The 27794-nt window shown below is 35.9% G+C and overlaps 2 long non-coding RNA genes across 3 annotated transcripts; both read left to right on the top strand.

The window, feature by feature from the left end:
- The first annotated feature begins 1984 nt into the window (after positions 1-1984).
- On the top strand, positions 1985-9695 carry LOC114278271 (uncharacterized). 2 transcript variants are annotated; one of them, XR_014337772.1, is made up of 3 exons: positions 1985-2284; positions 3913-3981; positions 9413-9695. It is a non-coding gene; the product is annotated as an uncharacterized LOC114278271 (long non-coding RNA). The 2 variants fall into 2 exon arrangements; XR_014337773.1 differs by lacking the exon at positions 3913-3981.
- A 13531-nt stretch (positions 9696-23226) lies between these two features.
- On the top strand, positions 23227-26707 carry LOC145796963 (uncharacterized). Its single transcript, XR_014337771.1, has 4 exons — positions 23227-23591; positions 23807-25128; positions 25254-25337; positions 26436-26707. It is a non-coding gene; the product is annotated as an uncharacterized LOC145796963 (long non-coding RNA).
- The last annotated feature ends 1087 nt before the right edge of the window (positions 26708-27794 follow it).

Genomic DNA, 27794 nt, shown 5'->3' with positions numbered 1-27794 from the left:
TTTACCTCACCAACTTCACATTGCCAACTCCCATGATATAGACTAGCTCCACAATGATCATTTCTATGTTATTTATAAACCAAAACTTCTACTCACAAAGTTAACATAACTCTACAATAATTAAATATTTAACTTATTTCATTTCTCAACATTATTTCATAATTAGAAATTAGGGTTTTTTGCTATAAATCACATAGACTTGTTCTAATGGCTTAAAACTTCCATAATCGACTACAAATCATAAGTTTAACTTCTTTATTACAAAACCCTAACTTTCCTTTACATGCTTGTCAAAAATCTCTTTTAAATGTGATGTTTTATACAATAGAAAGATACCACACATCTGTCTATATGAAAGTATTGAGGAGAAGCAAAGAAATCCCTACCACTTGAAGAGAGAAAAAAAAACTTAAAAATCCACCGGCGATGAAAAGATGATCCGATTAGATCAAGAGGAAGCCCTTGCCATGCTCTACGTTTCAGTATATAGAATTAGGAGTTAAAGATGTTTAGAAATAGATGAAACCATGGGTTAAAGAGCTTGGAAGCTCAAAATGGAGGAAAAAGAGAGATAAGAGAGAAAAGATTTGAAAAAGTTAGAAAAAATTGGCTAAAAGTGACTTTTAAATGATTGATTTTGAACAGACCGCTCGAGTGGTCAAAGCTGAACTCGAGCGGTGAATGAAAATTCTCAGTATCTATACTTTTTCGAATAGACCGCTCAAGCAGTAAAAAGTGTGCTCGAGCGATGAATCAAGGCTTATAGTATCTTAGACAAAGTTAGAAGGGTCTATGGACTGCTCGAGCAGTGAAACTTGCGCTCGAGCAAACTATACATATAACTTAGATTCGCAAACTTCGAACGGGCATAACTCTCTCATCCGGACTCCGTTTTGGGTCATTCTTGTGTCTAAATCGAACCCTCGAAAATAAGTTTTTCAATGTTTCTAGCCTCACATCAAGATTCAAAGTGCTACAAAAATGAAGGATAGGTTTACACAAGATGAAATATATAACAAAAGCAATAGTTACAGGAGTTAAGTCTTTACAAAACAAGTAAGTTTATCAATATTACGTCCCAAAACATGATTATGAAATGGACTTAAAACAAAAATAAGTTCTATTTCTTCTAAGATAGCCAAACTGTAACGACACCATTACGTATAATGATTAGTACTTGATTAATTAAGAGGATTTGAAATTTAATTGCCGAGCATTATAATTAATTTGGGATTTACGAAAATTATAGAGATTGACTCATACATGATTCTATTGAGGATTTATTTTGGGATTAGAAATAGAATGCCTAAATGGCTCAAGAGAGTATAATTAGTGAATTAAGCTATTTTAATTTCGAATATCAGACCGTGTGGAAGTTTAATTAACTATTCGATTCAGATTTATAAATTGAGATTCAATAAAATTGGGTCCGAATTGGGGTTCATTAAGTTAATTAGATTATGAGGATTGAGAATTGTGATTATTGCGAATTAAAGTTATTTATAGAACGTCCAATTTGAATATGTAATTTACTGTTGGAAATTTGAGTTTGATCAGAAATTGAAGGCCTAATGATTTGGGAAATCAAAATTGATAATGATAATAAATTTAATTTAATATTTGGAGCCTTTTGGGAGTCTGACTAAAAATCCGATTCGGATTGATAAATTTAAATAAAATTAATTGGGCCTTAATGGAAGTCAAATTAGACTAATTAAATTATGTGAATTGTGATTTGTTATGATTAATTATTTGTGTGTTAAATAAGATTTATAAAGACTACGTGTTATTTAATTAATCTAATCTTAATCATAAATCAAGTTAAGAAGGATCTAGAATTGTGAGTGTGTGTGGGTGTGCAGAGTAACCAGTGTGGGTGTGCAGAGAAACCAGATATGTGTATATTGTTGTTGCGCTGGCAGCATTGGATCTGTGCACGTGTGTAGTGTGGTGCCTCAAAAGAAGTTGTGTATGTGTAATACATGTGCTGGGAAGTTAGACTCAAACATATAGAAAAGAGAAAAGAGAGAACCAAAGAGAGAGGGAGAGCTTCATTGTTTTTGCATGCAATGTAATTAATCTGCTGGTGCAAAACCGTGAGAAAGAGAGAGACAACCGTGGGTGAGAAAGAGAGAACCGTGAATGAGGGAGAGTTCAACTCCTTAAATCTTTGCTGGAAATTTGAAGGAAAACCAAGGGAAAAGTGAAGAAAAGGAAGGAGAAACTCAAGTTTGGCTTGGATTTGTCAAAATTATGCAAGATTAAATGTCTATGAAGACTCTAGGTAAGGATTTGTCTCTTAAAACTTGAAGATCCTATGGTATAGAGTTGGATTTATGGGCCATTACATGTATTTTGCTTGAGCATGTTAAGAAGAAGGTGATTCCTTACGTACATACAAGAATATGTTGGATTTTGAAATTATATGTTACATGCATTCTAGGATTGAGTTATGTTGAAGTTCAATCTTATAATTTGAAAGCTATGGAAAGGAATTTAGACTAGATTGATACATACATCATGAATTTTGAAGGAATTAAAAATAAAGCTTTGTAGATATTATGAATTGTTAAGATTTGGGTTTGCATGTAAAAATCAAGTTTATGGAAAATAAATTAGAAGGTAATTATTAAGCAATTGATGTTGAGATTAAATATTTGAATTTGATTTTCTTCATCCTTCACATATTTGAAGTTTTCCATTACATGCATGGTAAGTTTTCAAGATTTTAGAATTTAATTCATATTTTAAAGTTTATGAGTTTGAGATTAAATTATGATACAAATTAAGAAGTCAAATTATAAATTGAGCTTGATGATGTAAAATTGGTTGGATTTGGTAAGTGTTTTATACATGCATTTTGGATTTTGAGGGACTTAAGGTAAACAATTTCATGTTTTGAAGAGAAGAAGGAAGAAATTTTATAAGAAAAATCAAGTTTATGGAAAATTAAACATTGAGTTAATTTTGAATGTAGAAAAAATTAATTAGTTTTAATCTTAATGTCATGCATGCAAATATTTTCCTAAGGGTCATATAACTTCAATTTCATGTACATTAAAAGGAATTAGTAAAATGGTGTAGAAATTGAAGTAGATTCAAAATTTTAGAAGTTAATTTGAAAATAACCCTTTTGGGTTTGAATTTATTTGTCTTGTATGAAATTGAGTTCAATCACACATGCATCGTGCAATTTTAAGAATTGGAAAGCCTAATTTGTGTCTTAGAATTGTGGGTTGATATTAATAAGATGAATTAAAATTAAATTTGGGCAATTGGAACATGATTTTGGTTGAATATTTTCTAATTGGAAGTGTTTACTAAATCATACAATGGTTTTCTATTTTTGTGTACTAAAAATACATGTTTTGAGGTTTTGAATATCAAATATGAACTTCAATTACAATTTTGGAAATTTTAGAATTTGTGTTGTCCGCTCGAGCGAGGAAAGTCTCGCTTGAGCGTGAAAATCGAGCTCTTAGTAGTTTTTCAAATTTTACAGTCTGCTCGAGCGACCAAAGTGGCGCTCGAGCGAAGGCCCATTTTCAGCATATTTTGGAAAATTGCATTTAGTTCACATTTTTATTCTCATCTTTTTCCAAGGCATTCTAGACATGATTTATGACTCAATATAGATTAATAAGCTACCAATCAACATAGATTAGTTGGTTGAAGGATGAATCATTGATCTAGTGGTAGTTGTTTAAGAAGCCAAGTAAAAGATTAGTCTATTGGGAAAAGAAGGGCTTAGTAATGAAAGAATATGTGAAATAAGAACCCGGTTTATTTGAATGAGAAAGATTAAGCGTAGTAGAACTTTGGACTATTTAGACGGAAAAAGACTAGGAAAGTCAAGTTTGATCAATGGAGTAATATTGTATCTCAATGTGTACATGTTATGTGCTTGTGTAGGTCAAGCGCCATTGTTTGCCTGATTTATCTGATATGTCCAGTCTATCTGATTTGCTTCTGCAGCCATCTGTGAGTAATAACTCTGTAAAGTTATGTTTTAACTTAAGTATTTTCTGACTGGTATGATATGATCTGTTTTTCTGAAATGCTATCTTACGAATTATGAATGAATGTCCAATTTTCCGAAATGTATTTGTGGCACCCTTAGTTCACGTGGCCCTCGCCCGGGGGTAACAATACCGTGGCCAATCTGCACGTGGCCCTCGCCCAGGGGTAACAATACCGTGGCCAATCTGCACGTGGCCCTCGCCCAGGGGTAACAATACCGTGGCCAATCTGCACGTGGCCCTTGCCTGGGGGTAACAATACCATGGCTACTTGCACGCTATAGACGTCCCCGAACGTCCCGGGAGGATGAATCCCCCCCTCCGTTTTGTTTATTGGGCTCACTACAGTTCAGGACTCAAAGTCACGGTCCTGTATCTAATCTCGCAGAGTGCAATGCAAGACCGATGAATCATCAAAGAGTCCAAATCCCACAAATCGTTTTTGAAAACAGATTTTTTGAAAGAAGTGCCAAACATGGACTGCTTTGCCAGATACAAAGTCGCCACCTAAATATTTTATTTTGAAAAATTTAGGAAACCCTGACTCGTTGCCTAAAGCCACGTGTCCGTCATCACCAAAGTTGCCTCGGCTCGTGAACTTGGGTACGATTGGGGAAGGTCACTTCGTGAGCACCCCCGCTCGCCCGATCAAAGATCGGCCTCTACTAACCATAATATCTAGTTTTGAAAACATTATGCGTTCTTATTCCGATTATTAGCCTATATTTACTATGTGATGCGCACAGCATACAAGTATAGACTGGATCGCCTGAATTGGAACAAAACATCTCATGTTTGTTTATTTGAAAATGGTTTGATGGTGCTACTCGTAAGTAGGCTAAGACGTGGATTTGCCACCCTCGGGTGAGCTTTAAAACTCACAATCGATGAATTGTTCCAATCCAAATAACACAACCTTCACCCACAGGCATTCAGGCAGGTATATCACATAAGCACATAGCCTCATGGTAAGCATGCTATCATGGCAGTCACTCACGTGCATGCAAGGATGCTAAAGCGTAAACGCTTACCGAGTGCTGCAAGCCAAAACAAAAGCTATGTTAGAAATCCATGCATGATCCTAACTATACAGAAATGCCTAATGCAGCACATGCAAAAATGCAACTATAATAGGCTCGGCTATTCTAAGAATGGCATATGAGATGCTACAGCTAACACATATTCAATTCGGAATTGAATTACAAATGCAGTTAGTATGATGCGCCGAGCCCAGTGCATGCAAGACAGATGAATGAATACAAACATGCGAGCATAAGTATGCTAATTGAAACATGCCCTAAGCTAACCATCATAAGCTGGTAAATAAAAAGGAGAAAGACGTGGGGTTAGAAGACATACATCACACACACGCACACTTATTACAATTGTGCCCTCGCTCGGAGGGTCCGAATAAATAATACAGTCCGAATAAAAATTACAGTCCAAATGAATAATTAAACATTACAAAACCCTAATTAAATAACAATTTAACTAGGAAAGCAAGTAAATAGCGTGCAAGCTACAAACTGGACTGCCTCAGCTCTTGTTCCGAATGATGAATGATGCATGCTTGAGTTGCTTGGCGCGAAAATCCATTGCGATGCCTCGATTTGCCTCTGTTTGCAATTAATGCCGGAATGCTGTGCAAGGCTTTAGAAAGCTGCTGATTTTTGATTTGCTGCAACAGAGAGCAGAAAAGGGGCATGGCAAAGTATTTTCACATATGTATGCATGACTACTCTTCAGAGAGTGTAGTCCTCGATCCTCGTGTCACCAATCACGCATCTCGATGCATGATGGCCAAGGAGTTGAATTGCACGACTCGATGTGAAATGAATGCACATGAAAACACAACAAGACCTAAACTCCATTATGGGTAATCCGGAGTGTCGGCGACCGGGAATTGAGACACGTTCCGTCACTCGGAGTACGAAACGTCCCTCGTTTCCCGTGCTTGGGCTAACTCCTATCCCAAACACAATGCAAATGGGATGGCATACACAATGCGACTAACATATAACTTAGCATACGTAATGCTATGGACCGAAATGGCATACACAATGCACGATGTAACATGGCATACACAATGCTCTAACATGCAACCTAGCATACGCAATGCTATGGACCGAAACGGCATACACAATGCACGATGGACTTACACCAACATGAGTGGACCTCAGCCACACTCACATCAATGGCCATTAGATGGAAATGAGACAACCGAAATGCGTGCACATATGCACGAATACCAAGGACCGAACCTAAGGCATGGAATGCCACTCTACCAAAGCATGGTAAGGATGAAACATGACATGGAATAGCATAAATTACAGCTCTAAAGCAGCATGAAATATGGTCTCGAAACATGCAAATATGGCACACAATGCAAGCTAGGGGGCCCGGGTACCGAAACTAGTGAAGTGCGTTACTCTAGAGGTACCCAAAGCAATGCACCAAAGGTAAAACCAACCCCAAACAGACCCTAGGTAGGTCTGAAACAGCGGGAAATTGGCCTAAAATGATGACTCGGAATGCAACGAAATGGAACTCATTCAATGGTCGGTAAATGGGGCATACAAGCCCAACTCTCAAACGCATTTAAAGAGATGAAAACATGGCAACATGGCATTCAAACAAGCTCTGAAATGTGATGAATAATAGGCTCAAATCATGGAAATATCTCAGTACATGCATGCAACGAACCTCAAAACTCGAAGATAAGCAAGTGCATTGAACTACAAGCATGCAAAACTAACATCATTTAACCACAAGACCCAAAAACAGAGCTAGGGTAGTCCAAAATGAGCACATTATCAGTTCAAGGCATGGCCAAAAGGTGCCAACATGAAGGGCCAAAACAACATGCAACATAGGCTAGTGAACCATGAGTTGTTCTACAGCTATATGAAGCATATGAGGGCTCACCTAACCAGCCAAAAATAGAAGTATTTCATGCCAAATAAACCCCAAATAACCACTGAAATGCATCCAATGCATGCAAAAATGATGAGCTTCTTTGGAGGGTCATGCAAGGGGTTACTTAACACATACAACAAGAACACTTAGCATGGAAAAACTAACTCTGGAAATCAAATATGACAAGCCTAAAACTCACCAAATTGGCCCTGAAATGGGTCAATGAAGTATACAATGAAAGGCCCCCTCAAAAGGCCTTGAATGGAATTGTTCTACACATGCATTATAGACATAAAATAAGACCAAAGAGGCTCCGGACAGAGCTAAGGCAGGCCTTGAAACTCACCAAATTGAGTTCAAAAAGTGACTTCACAACATGCAAGTGAGGGTCCCTTTGGGAGTCCAACAAAGCTAGTAAAGAGAATGAGGGGTGAGAGGGTCACCCCTCTATGATTTTGAAGCTCAAAGGCACATCTAAGCCACTAAAAATCTGCTAGATTTCAATGGCTAAAAGGCCAAATCAAGGCCAATGCAAGTGCTTACATGCATAGCTCAAAACATGAGGAAATAAGGCATGAAAGGGGGTAGATGACCCCAAACAGAGAAAGTATCTTAAACAAACATGTTTATAAGATCAAAAGGAAACTTTTTCAAGTTTATGACAAATCTCAAAAATGCTCACAAGTAGGGCTAAGATATGATGCAAAATAACCCTACAAAGAGGGACAAAGCATACAAGGGTGTAGGAGACCTCAAACAGAAAAGTGTCCTTAATCAATATTCAAGAGGAGCTCAAAATATGACACTTTTTAGTTTATGACAAAGTCCAGAAATACTTGAAAGTAAGGCTAATCAATGGAGAAAAAAAATGCAAGTTTAAGGGAAATAGGTGCTTACCCTTGAAAAGCAGCAAAGCTGAAGCTTTTGGACCAAGTTGGTGAACCTTCAACCCTTGAAAATTAGTCCCAAAGTGCTGGAATGGATGGAGGAGGTGTGGTGCTAAGGGTTGTAGTGCAAATGGTCCAAGAAAACTAGGGTTTGGAGGCTCAAGTGTAGAGATATAGAGAGAGAAAGAGTTGTAAGCTTTCAAAGTTGTTCAACCCTTGCAATGGAAGCTCAGCCTCCCCTTTATAGAGGAGAGGCTCTAAAATATCACAAAAGGGCTTCACATATCCTCCATACACGTGTATGGAGGATGGTCCAATTGCCTCACAGCTGGCACAGCTGTGATGCATTCAGAGATGGCAAAAAGCAAAAAGCAGGCCGGCCAGTTCAAGTGGCCGGCCGGCCACTCTCCCTGGTCGGCCGACCAGGGGTCAAAAGGTTCAAGAAGAATTTCTGGCCGGCCACCCCAAAAAGGTGGCCTCCCAGATGAGTGCAACACAGCTGTATAGTGAAAAACCAGAAAATGTGACCCAAGAGAGAGAAAAACCAGCTTTTTAGCAAGGTTCAAAAGGGTCAAGATGAATTACTGGTCGGCCTATCCATATTGGTGGCCTCCCAGATGAGCACAACACAATGGTGGTATGAAAAGCCAGAAATTGTGGCTCAAAAGTAAGAAAAACCAGCTTTCTGTCAGAAAAATTGGCTTTTGGAGAGAGAAAAAGAGAAAATTGGTTTTTCAGGAGAAAAGGTGGCCTCCCACCATCCTACCACCTCCCTAGAAATGAAAATAGGGTCCCTACCAAAAATGGGCCAAGACGGATGTAAAACGAAGGTTCGAGGGCCAAAACGTGCAATCTGGGGTCCCGAAAACAGGCTGTTAGGCACCGAAAGTGGCGTATGACCACGAAAGTGGTCTCCGGGGCCACAGTGTCCCTCTAAAGGGAGAAAATAAGGTGTGTGCCAAAAAACGGAGCAATCGGAGGTAATTAAGCAGTCCCGAACCGAGGCGCACGGCCGACGGCTCCAAAAACCGAAAACTGGCCTCCAAATGGGAAAAATGGCCTACGACCGCGAAACGTAGCCTACGGCCACTGAGAGATGGTCTACGGGACCTCTCCCTCCCTTCGGGAAGAGAAAACAGAGAAAAAAGGACCTGGTTCACAAACCAAGGCAAAGCACAAAAGAGCCCCGAAGTCCGGAGACAAGGCTCGCAGCCGAGACTCCGCAACCTCAGAACGAGCGCAATATGCACTATCACCGAGCGCTCAACTGGTGACGTCTGAGTCTTAAGGTCGGTCAAAAATGGGGTGTCTACACACGCAAGATATGGACCTTTATGGTCGTTGGTACCAACTATGTATGTGGGTCTCTGGACTAATCTGATCTGATAGCTAATGGGTGTACCACGTATGATCTTATGCAAAATCTGAATATGAACATGAGTATGTATCTAAATCTATGTCTGTTTTGAAGTCTGAATATGTTCTGATTTAAATACTGGATCCTAACTTGTGCTGGACATCATTTATAAAAACCCTTTACTTTGTTATTATTCACTGGGCTTTAACTCACTGTATTATTTATGTATGTAGGTGTTCAGGCGCGTGACCAGGCTTAGAGGCTTCTGCCTAGAACCAGTTTTGTCAGCCAACCTATGTGCCTCCTGTGGAGGTTCCAGATATGTCAAGTGATTATTGCTATGTGATCTAAAGTTTAAGTTTTATTTTCGTGTTTAGTTAAACAAGTCTTGTGTATTTTGTAAATAGGGTTAAGTTCCTTTTTGTCTAATCTGTGTTTATATGACGACTTAAAGTTAATGTGTATATGTGTACATAAAAAGTTTTAAATTTTTCTGTCTCATATAAGCCTGCACAACTCAATGGACGTTGTATATTGTTATTTGCTTCCTCTAGCCCCTAATATTATGTTAATCTGTCTCAGAGGCCTTCGGTAATCCTAGAATTACTGGCCGGTTACGATGCTAAACCCATAGGGGTGGGTTTGGGTCGTGACACAAACGTCCTTGAAAGTTTCTGCAGCACTGTCGTTCGGATAAGATTCTTCAACACCTGGCATGAAACGTCATGAGCTTGGAATGCCCAGTAAACTAACACATACTTCATCACTTTTTCCCAATCCAGTACACAATCACAAATAAAATGAACAATGAAGCATGACAACCAAGTCAATAGTTAAAGAAATTACAATGTTAGATGTTAGTAACTAGAAATCCTCTAAAGAGATTTTATCTTCCCAATCACAATAATTGGACTCAGATTATTCGGTACCCCCTCTTTTTCTGCTTTGCAAACCTTACCCCGGATGCCTACAATGGTTACTTATCGCGTAGTGCTAACCAAGGACCTCAAAAGAGACGATAAAACATGAGTAAACACCCAAAACCTCCCAAACCTCATAACACCAATATCAATAATTACCTAGGGTCCGAATACAACCAATCTATTCAAGAGTTTTGAAACAACCGCTTGCGCAAGAATTAATCCTCGAATAAGGAACACATTCCACCAATCAATATTCAACATCAACTTATCATTATTTCATAAAAATTACTTTAGCAAGCGAAATCGCAACACCACCCTTTTTAGTTTCACATTGAGTTAAGTATGTTGTGTTGGGTTAGAATAAACTATTAAAATAACAAATACTACACCAATATAGACATTTCATTACATAAATTTAAAGAATTATAATCACAAATACACATATATGATAAACTAAAGCTTGATCAAGTAATAAGGAGCACATTCATTCAACTAAGAGCATGAAAACAATAATTGCAACAAATTTTCATATTTGAATCACTTGAAACCACTTAGAAAATTTTGGAAAAGCACTTGGAACCACTTGGGACTTAACCTGAAATTAATAAACCCCCATGTCGTAAGGCGCGATGGAACAAAACGAAATGGAAATCAATAAACCCCCACCTTGTAAGGTGTAAGGATAGAATAGAATGGAATGAAAATTAATAAACCATTACCTCGTAAGGTGCGAGGATGGAATGGAAATTAATAAACCCCTACCTTCTAAGACGCGATGATGGAATGGAAATTAATAAACCCCCATCTTGTAAGGAGCAAGAGTGGAATGGAACATAATAAAAAAGGAATTGCATAAACCTTGCACATAAAGAAATGACACACTTTGACATCATATTGGCATCATGCTAACCACACTGCAGTGTGTATTATTACTTAGGAATGGTTTTGAAAAATTCGCAGGATTGAAACATTTAGAAAACTTGGAATGGAATGGAAAGGAACTCAGCATAAGCTTTGGCACGGCAAAGTAAGTATGGTAGGTAGCTCTATCCTCTCTCTTTTTAGAAAGATTGCATGCTTGGATGAATGTTGAGTGCTTGTTACAGACGCTCACTCACATATGAACTGTTGCATAATTGCCTCCGAACTATACTGATCTGATTCCTTGCAATCAAGGATATGTAGGCAATTTGCTGGTTCGATCACTTGTGTTTGACACTACTTTAAGCTTTAGGGTCATGTCAACTGGGATGGCCTCAGATCTTTGACATTCACTCCACATCACTTCATGATTGCTAGAGTTCTGTCTAAGAGGGCAACTATAGACATCTTATTTTGACTGGTCGTAAGACTTCGGGAGCTTGCTAGCCTCCCGATGATGAAACGGTAATTACTTTATGTTTAGAATGTTTGAGGTTGTTTGGAGTTGCTATATAAACCTGTTATGGCCAAAAATTAATTTTTTGCGAAAATGGCCGCTTTACTACTGGACCCGTTTTTAGCCAAAAACCAACTTTTTAACCCCGAGAAAGAGAGGGAAGCCCGTTTGTGAACATTTTCCAAAATTAGTGGCCAAATTTATTAAAAACATTGATCGAAAGGCAATTTGGACTTGCTTAAGCCACAAGCAAGCTAAGGGCATGGGACTCCATACTTGTATGCATAGATGACATGTGTACCAAGGCAAGTTGTGCATGCGCACATTGGTTGTGCATACGCACATCCACGCATGGCAGAGCCATTTTTGGCAACACAATCTTGGTGCAATGTTAGAGGGAGGCGGCAAAATGAAGCGATAGAACCCTAGAGGGGCTCCAAAACCTTCCATTTTGCCTATAAAAGGGACCTTTCCCCCTCCTTTTCAAAGGGTTAGAAAATGAAGAGCCAACTTGTGAATTTGAGAGCAAAAACACCCTTTCCTTTCCTCTATTGTCTTAGTTCTGAAATTCCCACCCTCATAACAATTTCTAACTTTTGAAAATCCATTAAGGCTTGAAGGACTTAAACTATAATCAGAAACCCTTACTTGAGGGAGGCTTGCAATTGCATTTTCTTCAAAACAACAGGTAACCTCTTATCTTTTTATTATTTAAGTACCTTTTCTTTACTTATTTTTAGTAATCAATCCTTGCTAAGGTCTCCATTCATCATCTCATCATGTAGTCTCTTTGTTTATCAATTTTTTCACAGCTTCTCACATGTTTTATTTGTTTTTCTTAGTACAATATGTTTAGGACCATGTAATCATGTAGCAATCATGCATTCAGTCCAGTTTGAATAATCATGCAATTAGTTTATATTTTTACTTTTTTATTTGTTATTTTGTTTTTTGTGCATAAGCATTCACTACAAGAAAATGGGACATATAACACAGAAGCATTTGCAACGGCACCACTTACCAAAAAGTGAGTTTTTGTGACGAGACCACCTGCCGTCGCCAATAAATCAGGTTTCAGCAATGACACCACTTCCTGTCACAAAAAACACCAGTTTTGCGACGGCAACAACTGCAGTCGCAAATAATACGGGTTTTTGTGACGATAACCCCTGCTGTCACAAATAAAGCTATTTTTGCGACAACATGAACTGCAGTTGCAAATAAAAGAGTTTTTTACGACGGTAATAGGTTCCGTCGTAAACAAAAATTTTAAAAAAATAGAAAAAACGATACTGTTTTGATATAACATTTCTCTTTTCACCTATTTTTTCATCTTCTCGTCTCTCTGTCTCTGTCTCTCTCGTTCATCTCTCTATCTCTTTTTCTTTCCCTCTCTCTCTGTCTCTCTCACTCATCACTCTTTGTCTGTCTGTCTGTCTGTCTTTCTCTTTCTCTCTCTCCCCCATTTTGTTGATGTTGCTCACTCCCTCTCTCCACTCTTCTCAATTTACCGATCTCCCTCTCGATTTGTTGATCTTTTCTCTCTCTCTCTCTCTCTCTCATCTCTCTTCTCTTTCAATCACTCATCTCTCATTTCTCTTAATCACTCATTTCTTTCTTTTAGCTCATTGTTGTTGAAAGAGGAAAAAGTCAAAAAAATGAAATGGGCCTCTCTCTCTCTCTCTTTATGTCTCTCGCTCATCTCTCTTCTCTCTCTCTATATCTCATTTCTCTCTCTCTCTCTCTCTCACTCATTACTCTTCTCTCTGGCTCATCTTTCTTCTCTCTCTCTCTCTATATCTCTCTCATTCATCTCTTTTTGTCTATCTCTCACTCATCTCTTGTTTCTCTCTCTCTCTCACCCATCTCTCTTCTCTCTTAATCGCTCATTTCTCTCAATCACACTCATCTCTTTCTCTTAGCCTATTGTTATTGAAAGAGGAAAAAGTCAAAAAATGAAATGGGTCTCTCTGTTTCTCTTTCTCTTTGTGTCTCTCGCTCAACTATCTTCTCTCTCTCTCTCTCTCTCTCACACTCATCTCTCCTCTATTTCTCTTCTTTATTTCTCTCCTCTCTCTCTTTGTCTCTTTTGCTCATCTCTCTTCTCCCTCTTTCTATGTCTCTCTCTTTGTATCTTTCTTTGTCATCTCTTTTCTCTCTCTCTCTCTCTCTATTTGTCTTTCTCTCGCTGATCATCTCTTGTTTCTCATTTTTTTTTCTATTTCTCTCTCTCCATAGCTCTTATTGAGTAGCAAAATAGACACAAAGGTTTTTGGCAAAAAACTAGTTTTTTTGCGATGGCAACCTCTCCCCGTTGCAAATAAAGGTTTTTGGTGACGGTAATCCTTCCATCGCAAATATAAAAAAAAATTAGTTAAACGACATCATTTTATTGTTTAAATTTTCATTTGTGACGGTGAAGCTTGATGTCGCGAAAAAAAAAAAACCAGAATCTGAGCGCTTAGTTTTTTTTTTTCCCTTCGCGCTCATTTTTCCTCCCTTCAACCAAAAATCCCCAATCTCAAAAATCCCTAATCTTTTGAACCAAAAACCCTATAAAAAATCCCCATCTCTTCTTACGACTCTCTCTCTCTCTCGACTGTAAGCAGTGACAGACAACGGCGAGCATCGAATCGACGGTGGCGAGCAAGCGACAATGGTGCGGTTAGAGATGTAATAATGGCCCGAGCCCGGGACCAAGCGGGCTTCACGGGCTCCCACCTTTTTAGCGAGTCAGCCTGGTCCGGCCTATGGGCAAAAAAATGGGGCCCAAGCCCAAGCCCAAGCCCACTCATAATAGGGCCTAGGACCGGGCCTAGCCGGGCCTTTTTTTTTTTTTTTTTTTTAGGATTAGGAATAAAAAATTTAAAATAATTATACTAGAATATTTTAGTTAAGATTAACGAGATGTTTTGTTTGTTATGTAATGTTTCATGGTGATATTTAAATTTAATCATGTATGATTTATGTTTTTTTAATTATGAACTTATAACTAAAAAAGTATGCAATTATGTAATTTTTTTTTATTTCAAAATGAATAATTTTATATATATGAAAATGAAACTTTCAATATTACAATATTAAATTATTTATATAACATTTATTGAATAAATAATTTTTATTCCAAAATGAAATAAAAATATTACAAAAATTGATATTATTAAATAGTGTACATTACTGATGATGATAGAGCAATTGCATCACTATAGGTCAAGTACATTCCAACTAGGTTGACACCTACTAGCCTACTAATCATTTGCATTATAATCTACCTCAATAATCTAATACAAAAAAAAAAATAAATGAAATGAAATGAAATGAAATAGTAAAAAACAAATTGTTGATCAATCATCGGAGGAGACAGACATTTCAGGTACGTTGCCTGAGGATATGTTATCCAAATCATTTTGAATTCGCTCATTTTCACTATAATTTTGTCTTCTTATAAGCGCATGCATATGATCTATGGATATCATCAGTGCCTCAACCATTTCGGGTGAAAGCCTGCTCCGATAATCACTCAGCACCCATCCACCTGCACTAAAAGCTGTTTCCGAAGCAACTGTAGAAATAAGAACGGTTAGTATATCACGAGCCATCTGTGAAACCACAGGCCACATAGTTTCATTTTGTTTCCACCATTCCAAAATGTTAAAATCATCGGAATGATCTATTGACGGGCTTTCCAAATAACGTTGTAGTTCAGAACTACTTATACTTGTATATTGAGATATTCTTATACTTTTTATTGCTGAAAAAACGCTTAATCTCCCACATTAAGATGAGATTGTTAGTCTAGTATGTGTAGGTGTATTTACAGATGCAGCTGCCCTGTATTCTTTAAATAATTTGTTACATGTTTGCATAATAGGGGCAGATTGTGTTTGATCAGTGAAAATACGCTCTAAAAATTCTTGTAAACCAATTTCTTTATACCTAGGATCAATTATTATGGCTAAACCTAATAGATGAGGTAAATGATCAAATTGGTAAATGATCAAAATATTTATCAAAATTTTCTTTCATTGAAGTAATAATGGTTATATAATATTCATTACCCATATATTTTATGAAAACTTTAATTATTTCTGCTAGCATATGTAAAACAAATGGTGAAGTAGGAATATATATATAAGAAAATAATTTTGTTAAAATATCAAAAACTTTAAAAAAATATTTATATAAGGATACTTGGAGCCAATTAAGTTCAGTGGGAGTCAGTACTCCTCCTATTGATGTTGTTACAAAAAATAAATCTATTGCTCTTCTTTGTTTACAAGCTGTTTTTAACATATTATATGTTGAATTCCACCTACTATCTTCATTTAAAATTAATTTTCTAAATGGCATATTTTCTCGTTGACAAATTTTTCTTTATTTCGAAATTCGATTACCAGAAGACATAATAGTAACAATTGCATTTTTTATTACAAGTACAGAAGTTTCGTATACATGCATAGCTTCTTTAATAATCAAATTGAAAATATGGGCACAACAACGAACATGAAATCAATCACCATCAACAAGTAATTGTAAAGTTGATTTTAAATGGGTTACAATTTGATTATAATATGATGCATTATAATCGTAAATATTTTATTTTGTAAAGCCCACTCGTATAATACATTTTTTATTTCTGCACCAAGCGAATGACCAGTGTATGGAAGTTCAACTAATTTAAATGAAATAATTCTTTTATTTAATTTTCAATCATTATCAATAAAATGTGCAGTGATACATTGATATTCAAAACCATTATTTGACCACAGATCAGATGTTAAACAAACTCTTCCATTCAAAATTTTAAAGATGTCAAATAATTCAATTTTAACATCCCTAAATTTTTTTAAAATCCTGTTTCTAGTAGTTTTTCTTGAAAAACTTTGATATTGCGGTGCAAAACTTTCGTGAATCATTTCTGTAAAATCAGGACATTCACTAGTAGCAAAATGTTGTTCTTTTTTAATAATATAATCAATTACAGAATTTTGTACACGTATAGGATCATATGAAAATGTTTGTAAATTACCAGTTGATGAAGCCCCTAATTGCATTTGACTTCGAATATCGAGTTGTTGACTTTGTAAATGTTTATTACCATGCCTTTTTAGATGACTAGTACCCCTTGCAAATGTAGCATTAAGTAAATGTGTACAATATTTACATTTTGCTTTAAACGTAATTGTACCATCATGATTATTTATAGATATTTTTTCAAAATGTTCCCAAACACTACTACTTTTGCTCCTAGATGATGATTCAACTGTTGGAAGAGGGATATTAGAAGGAGAATCAACATATTCATGTTGTGTAGTATATGTATCAACATCAACATAAACATTAGGCATATTAGGATCCATAGTAATGTAAGTAAAACAATATATAAGAATTAACAATTAATTTAAATAATGTGTAGCTACAATCAATAAAAGATAATAATTAATAAATGTGCACAAATAATTAATGAAAAAAATAAATGGCTAATAAATTTAATTAAACTAATTAATGTTACCGACTGGCGAATGTGATATAGAAATTTGCTTTTTCTGATAAAAAATATTTTGGTTCATAATTGTAATTGTCACTTAGAGATAACACTTTAAAATTAATTGAAAGTTGAGAGAGATTGAGAGTTTAAGAGAGATTGAAAGAGTTTAAGAGAGAGAGAAAGAGAATTATTTGTTGTGAGATTTATTTTGAAAAATGAAAGATATTTATAGTAATTTTAATTATGACCGTTTGTATATTACTGTTTGAAACTTGAGTTGAGTGATTGATGAGGCTAGGCTAGGCTAGGCCAGGCCAAAGGCTAGGCTAATAGCAGCCACTGCCAGCCACTGAGCCGCAACGTCAGTGACGCAATGTCACATTACATCACACACACTCCATTTCTTTCTTTTTATCTCTTTGAGACTCTTTCCTTCTTTTACAGATTGCTTTCAAAATGGTGATAGGTTGATAACTTCAGAACATATATCATATGAATATAGGATGAGGCTTCACAGGTACTACTGGGCCCGTGGGGGGGTCCCATTTTGATAATCGGAATCGTTGAATGTGTAGAACTTATCTAGTACTATATGCCTGTAAAAAATCATATTAATTGAATATCGATAGCTATCTGATCGGATTAGTTTTTTGTCAACCGTTAATTTGTTTACCGTCCATTTTTTTGTTACAAAACTGATTTGATCATATAGTTATCGATATCCGATCAACGTGATTTTTTATAATTATATAGTATTCAACGAGTTCTACACATTAACGGTTCAGAGTATTAAAATAGGACCCGTGATGGGCCCCCATGGGCCCAACAACATTGTCCTGTATATCATGTTCATCCGCTTTATTGTTTGTACCATGGTCCATCATCACTGCAGATTGAGCATGTATATATATATCAAACTAAGAACATATATATATATATATATATATATCACTGCAGATTAACCAAACAAGTATACAAAATTTTTCAAAAAACAGTGTCTAAAAAATCATAACCAAACACTGTTTAGTTTGATTTTAATTTAATAAATTATTATTATTTTTTGTTTTATTTTTAAATTATTAATGTTATTTATTTGATTATATAAATTTTTATTTTTACAAGATTATTTTTTTTTTTTATAAGATCAATTTTTTATTTATTTTATTTATTATTTATTAATTATTTAACCATTACAAGTTGTTTTTTATTTTTATTTTTTAAAATTTGACCATTGATATAGCGAGGGCCGGACTGTCCGCAAGGCCCGAATTTTTTTTGGCCGGGCTAGGCTCCAAAATGGACGGCCCAGGCCCAAGGTACTGGGCTGGGCTTGGGCTTGGGCCAAAACGGGTTGGGTCTACCTTGGGCTTTGGGCCGCCCATGGGGCCTTGGGCCATTTTTACACCCCTAGGTGCTGTGTGTCTCTCTTCAACTCTCTCAGTCAGTCTCAATCTTTGAACCAGGTTAGCTCTTTTTCTTCTTCTTCATCTTTACGTCTTTACTCTGCTGGGTTAATTAAAATTTTTGTTTAATTTTATAAATTCATTGAAAATTATGTCATATGGATTTGAGAGATTGTCATGAGATGAGGGAGGGAGCATATATAATTTTCTTTAATTTGATATAATTATCATCTTCTTTTTACTTGACATGAGAAACATCTTTTATTTATGTGGGAAAATGATTTCTTCCATGGAAGCTAGCTTGCTATATATATCTAACAATTTGTGCCTTTTGTATTAAACCCTTCTATACGTGTATGCATGCGTGAGCAAGGAGCCCTTGTACTTTAATGGTTGTGAGAATAGGGTAGCTCATTCTCCATTATTTTCTTTATAGTATATACACATTTATCATCATGTTCATTGAATTGGAGAATCTTTGGTTCTATATTTTGACCACCAAGACAAAATCATAGTAGGAAATGACGTACCCATAAGTGGATTTCTATTTTCTATTAGTGCTACGTAATTATTTGGGGCCTTGTAATATACGGAGATACATTTTTCAATTTTTGACACAATATCCAATTGTTTTTCTATACAGAAGTTCAGGCAGTACATAAACTCAACCACCTTCATCCCAATTTCTTGGGACAAAACTTACAAACAAGTAAATAGAATAGAAGCAAAATATTTCAAATAATGACTTGGTTATGGGGTTCTAGTCTTCACCCATTTGAATTTGGTCTTGGAAGTATTAACAATTTATGGGATTTGTTTTTTAATGGTTTATACCATGTTCATTTGCATTCCCTTTTTGATGCTTTGATTTGAATTTTGTGAGGAATAAAATGCCTTCATTTTGTTTATACTAAGAAGTTCATAAATGATTATGGTCTGCTTCAGTCAATTTAAACTAAGAAGTTCCTAATGGATTCATTTCTTATTTTATATTTTCTTGTAATTCTACTCATCCATCTCAACTATCTCATTTCAGTTACACTCTTTTCGTAAACATGTTTTTTCTTAACCACCAAACATTTAATACCATACATTAACAGATCCTTATAGCTATTCTATAAAATTTTCCCTTAAACTTAACATGAATTTACTATGTGTAGAAGAGATATTTGAGGGAAGTACAGAGGATGGATAAGAGTTGGATTGACTTGCCACATAGGATGTCAAGGGAATACATTAATGGGATTGATCAATTCCTTGTGTTTGCCTACACCAATAGGGCTGAAGGTTCAAGGATTAGTTGTCCGTGTAGGAAATGTAAGAATCGATACCATCTTGTACGAGAGGGTGTGCGTGAGCATTTGATTCTGAATGGTTTTTTAAAAAAGTACAAATATTGGATTAATGATGGGAAATCTTACGTATCTCTGCATGGTAATCGAGAGAATGAAACATTGGCTAATTTAGACATTGGGGATGATATGGTTGGAAAGATACAAGGGGCTATGGGAAATCCACATGCCGGTACAAGTGTTGATGGTAATGAACCACAGGTGCCTGATCCCTATGCATTTGAACCCTAGCTCGGTCCAAATCCACATGCCGGTACAAGTGTTGATGGTAATGAACCACAGGTGCCTGATCCCTATGCATTTGAACCCTAGCTCGGTCCAAATGCAGAGACTGCAAAGTATTTCAAACTTCTCAAGATGCACAAAGTGAATTGTATCCGAGTTGTCAGAAGTTCGTATATTTGTCATTCATAGTTCGACTTCTACATCTGAAGGTGCTTAATCAGTGGACAGACAAGTCCGTTGACATGTTGCTTGAGTTATTGAATGAGGCGTTCCAGTTGGGTGTGAAACTTCCAAACTCATATTATAAAGCTCAAAAGTTCACAACGGATTTGAGCTTCACGTATGAGATGTGGGATGCATGTCCCAACAATTGCATGTTGTTTCGAAAAGAGGACACCAATCTTGATAAATGTGTCATATGCAACAGTTCTAGATGGAAATCAAATGATAATAGTAGTTCAAATAGTTCTAACAAAGGTGGGAAACGAATAACTGCAAAATAGATGAGGTATTTTCCTTTAAAGCCAAGGTTACAGAGGTTGTTTATGTCATCAAAGACGACCAAGTTAATGAGATGGCATGCAGAGGAACGAACTGATGACAGTGTCTTTAGGCATTCTGCTGACTCCCTTGCATGGAAAGATTTTGATCGTCGGAATATTGACTTTAGTAATGATTGCCGAAATGTAAGGTTTGGCCTAGCATTTGATGGTTTTAACCCATTCAGGATGATGAACATAGTTCATAGCACTTGCCCTGTTGTGCTCATTCCATACAACTTGCTGCCATGGATGTGCATAAAGCAACCATTTCTAATTTTATCTGTGCTTATTGACGGCCAGAAAGGACCTGGTGACAAGATTGATTGAAAGAACTATGGAATCACGTTGTCTCCACATTTGATGCATCAACAAATCAAACATTTCAAATGCATGCAACTTTACTGTGGACAATTAGTGATTTTCCTGCATAAGCAAATTTGTCAAGATGGAGCACTAAAGGTGAATATGCATGTCCTCGTTGCAATAAGGAAGCTACATCATGTTGGTTGAAGCATAGTAGGAAACAATCATACTTGGGTCATCGTAGATTTTTACCTAGTGGCCATAAATTCTGAAAGGATAAAGTATCATTTGATGGTAGTCGAGAATTCAGACTCAAACCAAAATTGTTGTCTTGAACTGAGATGCTGCTACAATTAGAATTTGAGGGTATTTTAACCCAATACAAGAGGGATGACCTTAAGAAAAGGCATATGAGACAAGTAGAGAAGGAGAAAGCTGGACATTGCACCCATAGCTGGAAGAAAAGAGTATCTTTTATGAATTGCCATATTGGAAGCACAATTTAATAAGACACAACCTCGATGTGATGCATATAGAGAATAATGTTTGTGACAATGTGTTATGGACAATATTAGGGGTTGCAGGAAAATCGAAGGATGGTGTTAATGCTCGGCGTAATTTACAAGAAATGAATATTAAAAACCCCCTACATTTGTCGTTAAGAGGGTCGAATAAAGCTTATTTACCACCAGTACAATTCACGATGACCAAGGATGAGAAAGATTTGTTCTTGAAAGTGGTGAAGGAAGTTAGAGTTCCTGATGGGTATTCATTCAATATATTGCGTCGTGTGCACTCACATGATAAAATTATTGGGGTCCTTAAGAGCCACGATAGTCATATTCCGATGTAACAACTTATTCCATTGGTTATTCGAAGATCGTTACCGAAGAATGTAATTGAACCCTTAATTAAATTGAGCAATTTCTTTAGACAATTGTGTTCCAAAGTGAATCGTGCGACGGATTTGCAATATATTCAAGATCGTATCACCGTAACACTTTGTCATCTAGAGAAAATATTTCCTCCAACTTTTTTTGATATAATGGAGCACTTACCTGTACATTTAGCTAACGAAGCATTATTGGCTGGAGCGATTCAGTTTCGATGGATGTATCTAATTGAGAGGTATCTTCTTACTTTGAAGCAATATGTGCGTAATAGAGCTCATTCAGAAGGTTCAATTGTAAAAGAATATCTTATGGAAGAATGCATGAATTTTTGTGCACAATATCTCAATGATGTGAAAACCAAATCTAGTCGACCCGTGAGAACTACAATGGTGATGATAATCTGGGTCATGTTGTTGGTGAAAAGACAAGCTTTTATCTTGATAATACTTCTTAGGTACAAGCTTATCGGTATGTTTTATTCAATACAAGCGCGGTTCAACCATTCATAAAGTAGGTTATGTCACTCACTCAATATTTTATTTTGTTTTATTGAATTTTGAACTTTTTTATTGATAAATTTTCAATCTACACAGCAAACACCTTAAAATACTTAAGGTTAAAATGCCTCGTGTCGACGATCATCAGCTTCGGCGTGAACATTTTGAAACTTTTCACATTTGGTTCAAGGAACATATATGTATTTAAATCTACAGATTCTAATTACTTAAGTCGAACTATATTTTAAATTTTAAATTTTTGTTTTAAATAGGTCCAAACTTTGTGAAGGACTAGTGATGTCACATTTTCTGAAGAGATTATTTTATTGACAAATGGTCCTCATAACCTGACAAGGAGGTTCAACGGGTATATAATGAATGGGTTTCAGTGTTGAGTAAAGGCCATGGATGACCGTCGAGCCACACAAAATTGTGGTGTAGCTTTGAAGGCAGATTCCATAAGTTATGTTAGTCGAAAAGACAAGAATCCTCGTGTAGGGTCTATGTACTATTATGGACAATTGACAAATATTGTTGAGATTCGATATTCCAATAAGATGAAGCATGTGTTGTTTAAGTGTGATTGCATTGACAACATTCACGGGAACAAAGAAGATGTTTTCAATTCCATGTTGGTCAACTTCAACCATTTGTTGTACCGAGATGATCGAATTACCAATGAACCTTTCATCTTGGCATCCCAAGCAGAACAAGTTTGGTATGTTGCAGACTCCGTTAGAACTAGATTGGCAAGTGGTGGTGAAGATGTCTCAAAGAGGTTTATTTGATATGGATTCGATTGATCCAGAAATTGAGTCATATATGAGCCAACATTTTGAAGAAAACATAATGCTCTATGATGAAGAAGTTGGTTGGGTGGGGGAAACCGCAAAAAGAGAAACACTTGATGTTGAAATAGGCTGATATTTAATAAACATCAGTAATTGAATTAAGGCCAGGATTGTAATTAATTATCAGTTTCTTAATTTACTTTATCTTTGTAATTGTATTAGTTCAATTAATGTTATATTATTGATTCAAAACCATTCTCTATGTTTCTATTGTCAATTAATGTCATATTATTTACAGATTATTATGGCAAAAAAGAGAAAACTTGATCGTCCCCTATGCATGATGTCCGATGTGGTACGTAAGAGGATATCAGTGGCACTACCATTAGAGGAGGCATCACATCGACCACCATTAGAGGGGCCATTAGTGCCACCACTATCTAACCAGCAACCGCAATCAAATGGGCCATTAGTGCCACCACATCGACCACCATCAGTGGCACCACAACAGTTATCATCTACTCAGCCTCCACGCCTACCATCGGTGCGTCCACCATTAGTGGCACCACAACAGCTATCATCCCGACTAGAGTCATCATCTTCACAGCCAACCGCGGGTATATAAATTTGCTTTGATTTGTATGAAAATTATTTAAATATACATTTATTTATTCTCATTATATATAACTTGTTTATTCTTATTGTATTTTCCAAACCTTTCGACTTCTTCACAGCTCACCTTAGGTATAAGAATTTGATTTGTATTAACATTATTTAAATTTGCATTTGTTTATTATCATTGTATATTGTTTATTCTTATTGTATCTCGCAGGTCATGTTAGTTTTTCATCAACCTCGACTAGGTGTGGTGAGGATGTGCCATAGGCATTAAGGAGTGGGGTACTGGTACAAAGTTGGACATACAATTTGATGAAAATTACTACCCAATAGAGGATAATGTGTCTACGTTAACTACTCAAATTGGCATTATTGTGCGCAATGGTAATATTGTTTCTTTTACTTTTCTTGACTGGATCACTATGCCTGACGATATTCTTGATGCTATCTGGAAGGGTGTAAAGGTGAAAGAATATTTTTGTCCAAAAATTCAAATTCCAAAATTGTGTTATTATTATTTAAACTTTTAAATTGTATTTTGTAGGACAATTTGAATGTATGTCTAGAGAAGTATAAGCCAATCTGCATGAAAACCTGCAATAACATATGGAAGGATCACAAGAATAAGATTAAAACCAAGTATTTCAAGCCTAGAAGTTTTGATCCTAATATGAAGGATGATGTACCTTTACACATTGTGCCAAGCCAGTGGGAAGAACTTGTAGAGTATTGGCGTACTTCCGACACAAAAGTATACAAATTAGTTATATGTATGATATGTAAACATACAAATCATATTTACATACTTACATTTGTTGAACCTATTACAAAAAATTGCAACTAAGAATGCTAAAAATCGACAAGCTCACGGCATACCTTATACCACAGGGCGTACTACTTTTGTTCAAATCCGACACGAGGTTTATATTTTATTGTTTTTATTTTTGTATATAAATAAGCATTATATATTTGCAAACAATGTGGATTCTAATTTTCATATTTCTAAAAAAATCTAGATGACCAACAAGGGGGAGTCTACTGATATGATGGATGTTTGGCTTATGACACGTAGAGCAGATGACCCTAAGGTTTTCTAGACCTTGGTAGTTTCCAAACACGTAACGTTGTATTTAAATTTTATTTTTTATTTTTTTGTGTGTCAACCATCTTAATTTGACATATACTTGTATGTCTTATTCAATATAGGATGAGTTTAATCGTTAACTCTCCATGCTACCTGAGGATTGCCGGTCTGTAGAGGCTAGTAACACCATTTTCCATGAGTTGATAGGTTATGACAGACATGGATATTGTCGCACTTACGAGAAAACTGTGCCTCGGAGCGCGGTGTATAAAGATGGTGCTGGGCTATCACAGTTAACACCCCAGCCATCTACTGTTGTTCAGATCACCCAGCAGGTTCGTGCGGAGTTGAGGGAGGAGATGTGAGTAGAGTTCTCTACACATTTACAACAGATGGGAGCTGAGATGATGACCATTGTGTCATAGGGGGCGAGTGTAGATCCCAACAGACAGGTTCGACATAAATTAAATAGTTTGATAGTTAAATTTTCACACAACATATATATATATATATACACACACACATATATATAATAAAATTCAAATATGATTAACACATTATGTATGGACTGTCATAGGTTTTTGATGCATCAAGTGGCCACCGGGGATTTAAGGAATCTGTGGGAGATAAGACTCCATATACACCACCACCAGAAGATCAGGTATAAAATATATCTTTGCATTCTAAGCTAAGAATAATCATACATTAACTGTACACAGCTCAAAAGGATAGAGGCTAATTACATAATTAGAAAGAAAGACAAAGGATTTTCCATTGTTAAGTTTCCCACTCGAACTAGCGCACCATTGCAGCTTGGTCCTTGTGTTCCTAACATACTCTATAACAGGAAATGAGGCAGCACACATCTTGTCCCAACACAATTAATGCAGCCTGGAAGAACCAAGAGTACACAAATATGTAAATACTGCATAACATTATTCAAAGCAAAGCCCATAGTGTAAAAAAAAAAATATGAGACTCTCAATCCACACTAAAGACACATCTTAATAAAGAGAAAACAAAGTTAAGGCTTTGGATAGGACCATGACAGTATAAAAGATGTATGTATTAAAAACTTGCAAACAAATCTCACTCCTTTGGATAACTAAGTCACTCAATCCACAGAGGTAAATAACACTTAGCAATGATAGCCAGTAAATGACACAAAAGTAAATCCTAACACGACCGTCTAGGCACGAGAGACTTGTGGGAGAAGACAGGACTCGAATCGGGTTCTTGGTTTGGGAGTTAGAGCCGAATTTCGGTCTAGGCAAATTAGTTCCTTAAGAAACTTAGAATTCGAAGTATTGACGCCCCAAAATCACCAAACGGTGTCGGATTAGCACAAAACTTGGCACACACGACTGCCTAGGCACAAGAGACTTGTGGGAGAAGATGAGACTTGAATCAGGTTTTCGGTTTGGGAGTTTGGGAGTTACAGCTGGATTTCGGTGTAGGCAAACTAGTTCCTTAAGAAACTTAGAATTCGAGGTGTTGACGCCCCAAAATCACTCAATGACGTTGGATTAGCACGAAATTTGGCACACATGACCGCCTTGGCACGAGAGACTTGTGGGAGAAGACGAGAGTCAAATCGGGTTCCTAGTTTGGGAGTTAGAGCCGGATTTCGGTCTGGGCAAAATTATTTACTTAATTATCTTTATAATTGTATAGTAGTTATATTTTTATGTTTTTTTTGTAATTAACATATTAACACATAATTATATTGTCATTAATTATTTTTATTTTTTGTTTTCAGATATTTTCCGAGTAGGAGTTTGCTTCTTGTGGAATGCATGCCTGTGAAGAATGTGACTAATTTTTGTTTTTGTTACCCACGGAGAATGATTAGGAAAACTTTTGTTTTTGGTTTACGTTATTTGGAATTGTGAACAACATTATGTATTTAAACATTATATATGTATTATGCAATATTATGTAGTGTGGTAATTTTGCTGATGTCTAGTTATGAATACAAGAATATTTTTATTATGGAGAAATTGTTATTTCTATACAGGAATTTTTATATTATCATGCAATTATTGGTTTCTTTTTCAATTTTTTTTCATTTAATACAGGTAATTTGAATATTTTTAATAATTTTATTACATTTTTTTTTCCTTTTTTGCGACGGCACCACATCATTGCAAAAAATATAAGAGCTAAAATGTATTTTTTTTTTTTTGGAAACATAGGCAATGCCATCGCAAAAGAATTTTGGTGACAAAGGTCATGCCGTCGCAAAAAAAAAAAAAAAAAAATCGCGATAGCATTTTTTTCCGTCTCAAACAAAAATTTTAACGACGGTACAATATTGCCGTCGCAAAAGGCCTCATTTTTTACATATTATAAGCGATAATAAAACGTCGTCGCAAAAGCCAACATTTGTCATTGCAAAAAAAAGGCGACGGCATCATGCCGTCGTTAAAATGTTTTAGAAACACCCTCTGTTATGACTCCCCTTTGCCGTCGCTAAAAGTTTTTTGAGACGACATTAAACTGAAATTTTTGTGGTGATTATTTGATAGCCTCAAATCGGGCCTATGTTCATATTTTGTATGCGTAATTGCATATTTAGGTCATGCTTATTTTAAAGTATTGCATGTAAGACGCTGAAAATGGACAACCGGGTAAGTTTTCTATTCCTCCATAACATGTGCTTGTGTCTTCTTGCGTTGTCTTTTAAATAATCTAAGTTTGTATGATTTTCCTTGCAAAATTGTACATTTTGGATGTTTTTATGAGTATTGTTAATTTTAGGTTGAGTTTATAGTTATGGATCATTAAAGAATCCACTTTTTATTAGAGATCATTATTTTTGAAAAAAATATGGCTTTATTTTTTTAATCTAAAATAAATGATATTTATTATTTATTCAAATCACATAGTTTTGAGTTAGTTAAGAGTTTTAGACTTAAAATGAATTTGTATAAATAATTAACCACTAAAATCCTCATAAAATAGAAAGTTAATAGAGGCCAATTTTCGGATTAGGCAAAAGAGGTGTTATCATTCAATGACCTTTTCCTTTTGTACCTAAGCTCATAAACTTATAATTATCTGGTTATGACGAATTGGTCCTTATTTTAGTTTTCATTGTTAAAAGGTTTTAATTATC

This window comes from Camellia sinensis, chromosome 8, assembly GCF_055761805.1.
Source record: "Camellia sinensis isolate YWXY chromosome 8, ASM5576180v1, whole genome shotgun sequence".
Taxonomy (NCBI): domain Eukaryota; kingdom Viridiplantae; phylum Streptophyta; class Magnoliopsida; order Ericales; family Theaceae; genus Camellia; species Camellia sinensis.
Note: the sequence above shows the minus strand (reverse complement) of the source record. Positions and strands in the feature narration are given on the sequence as shown.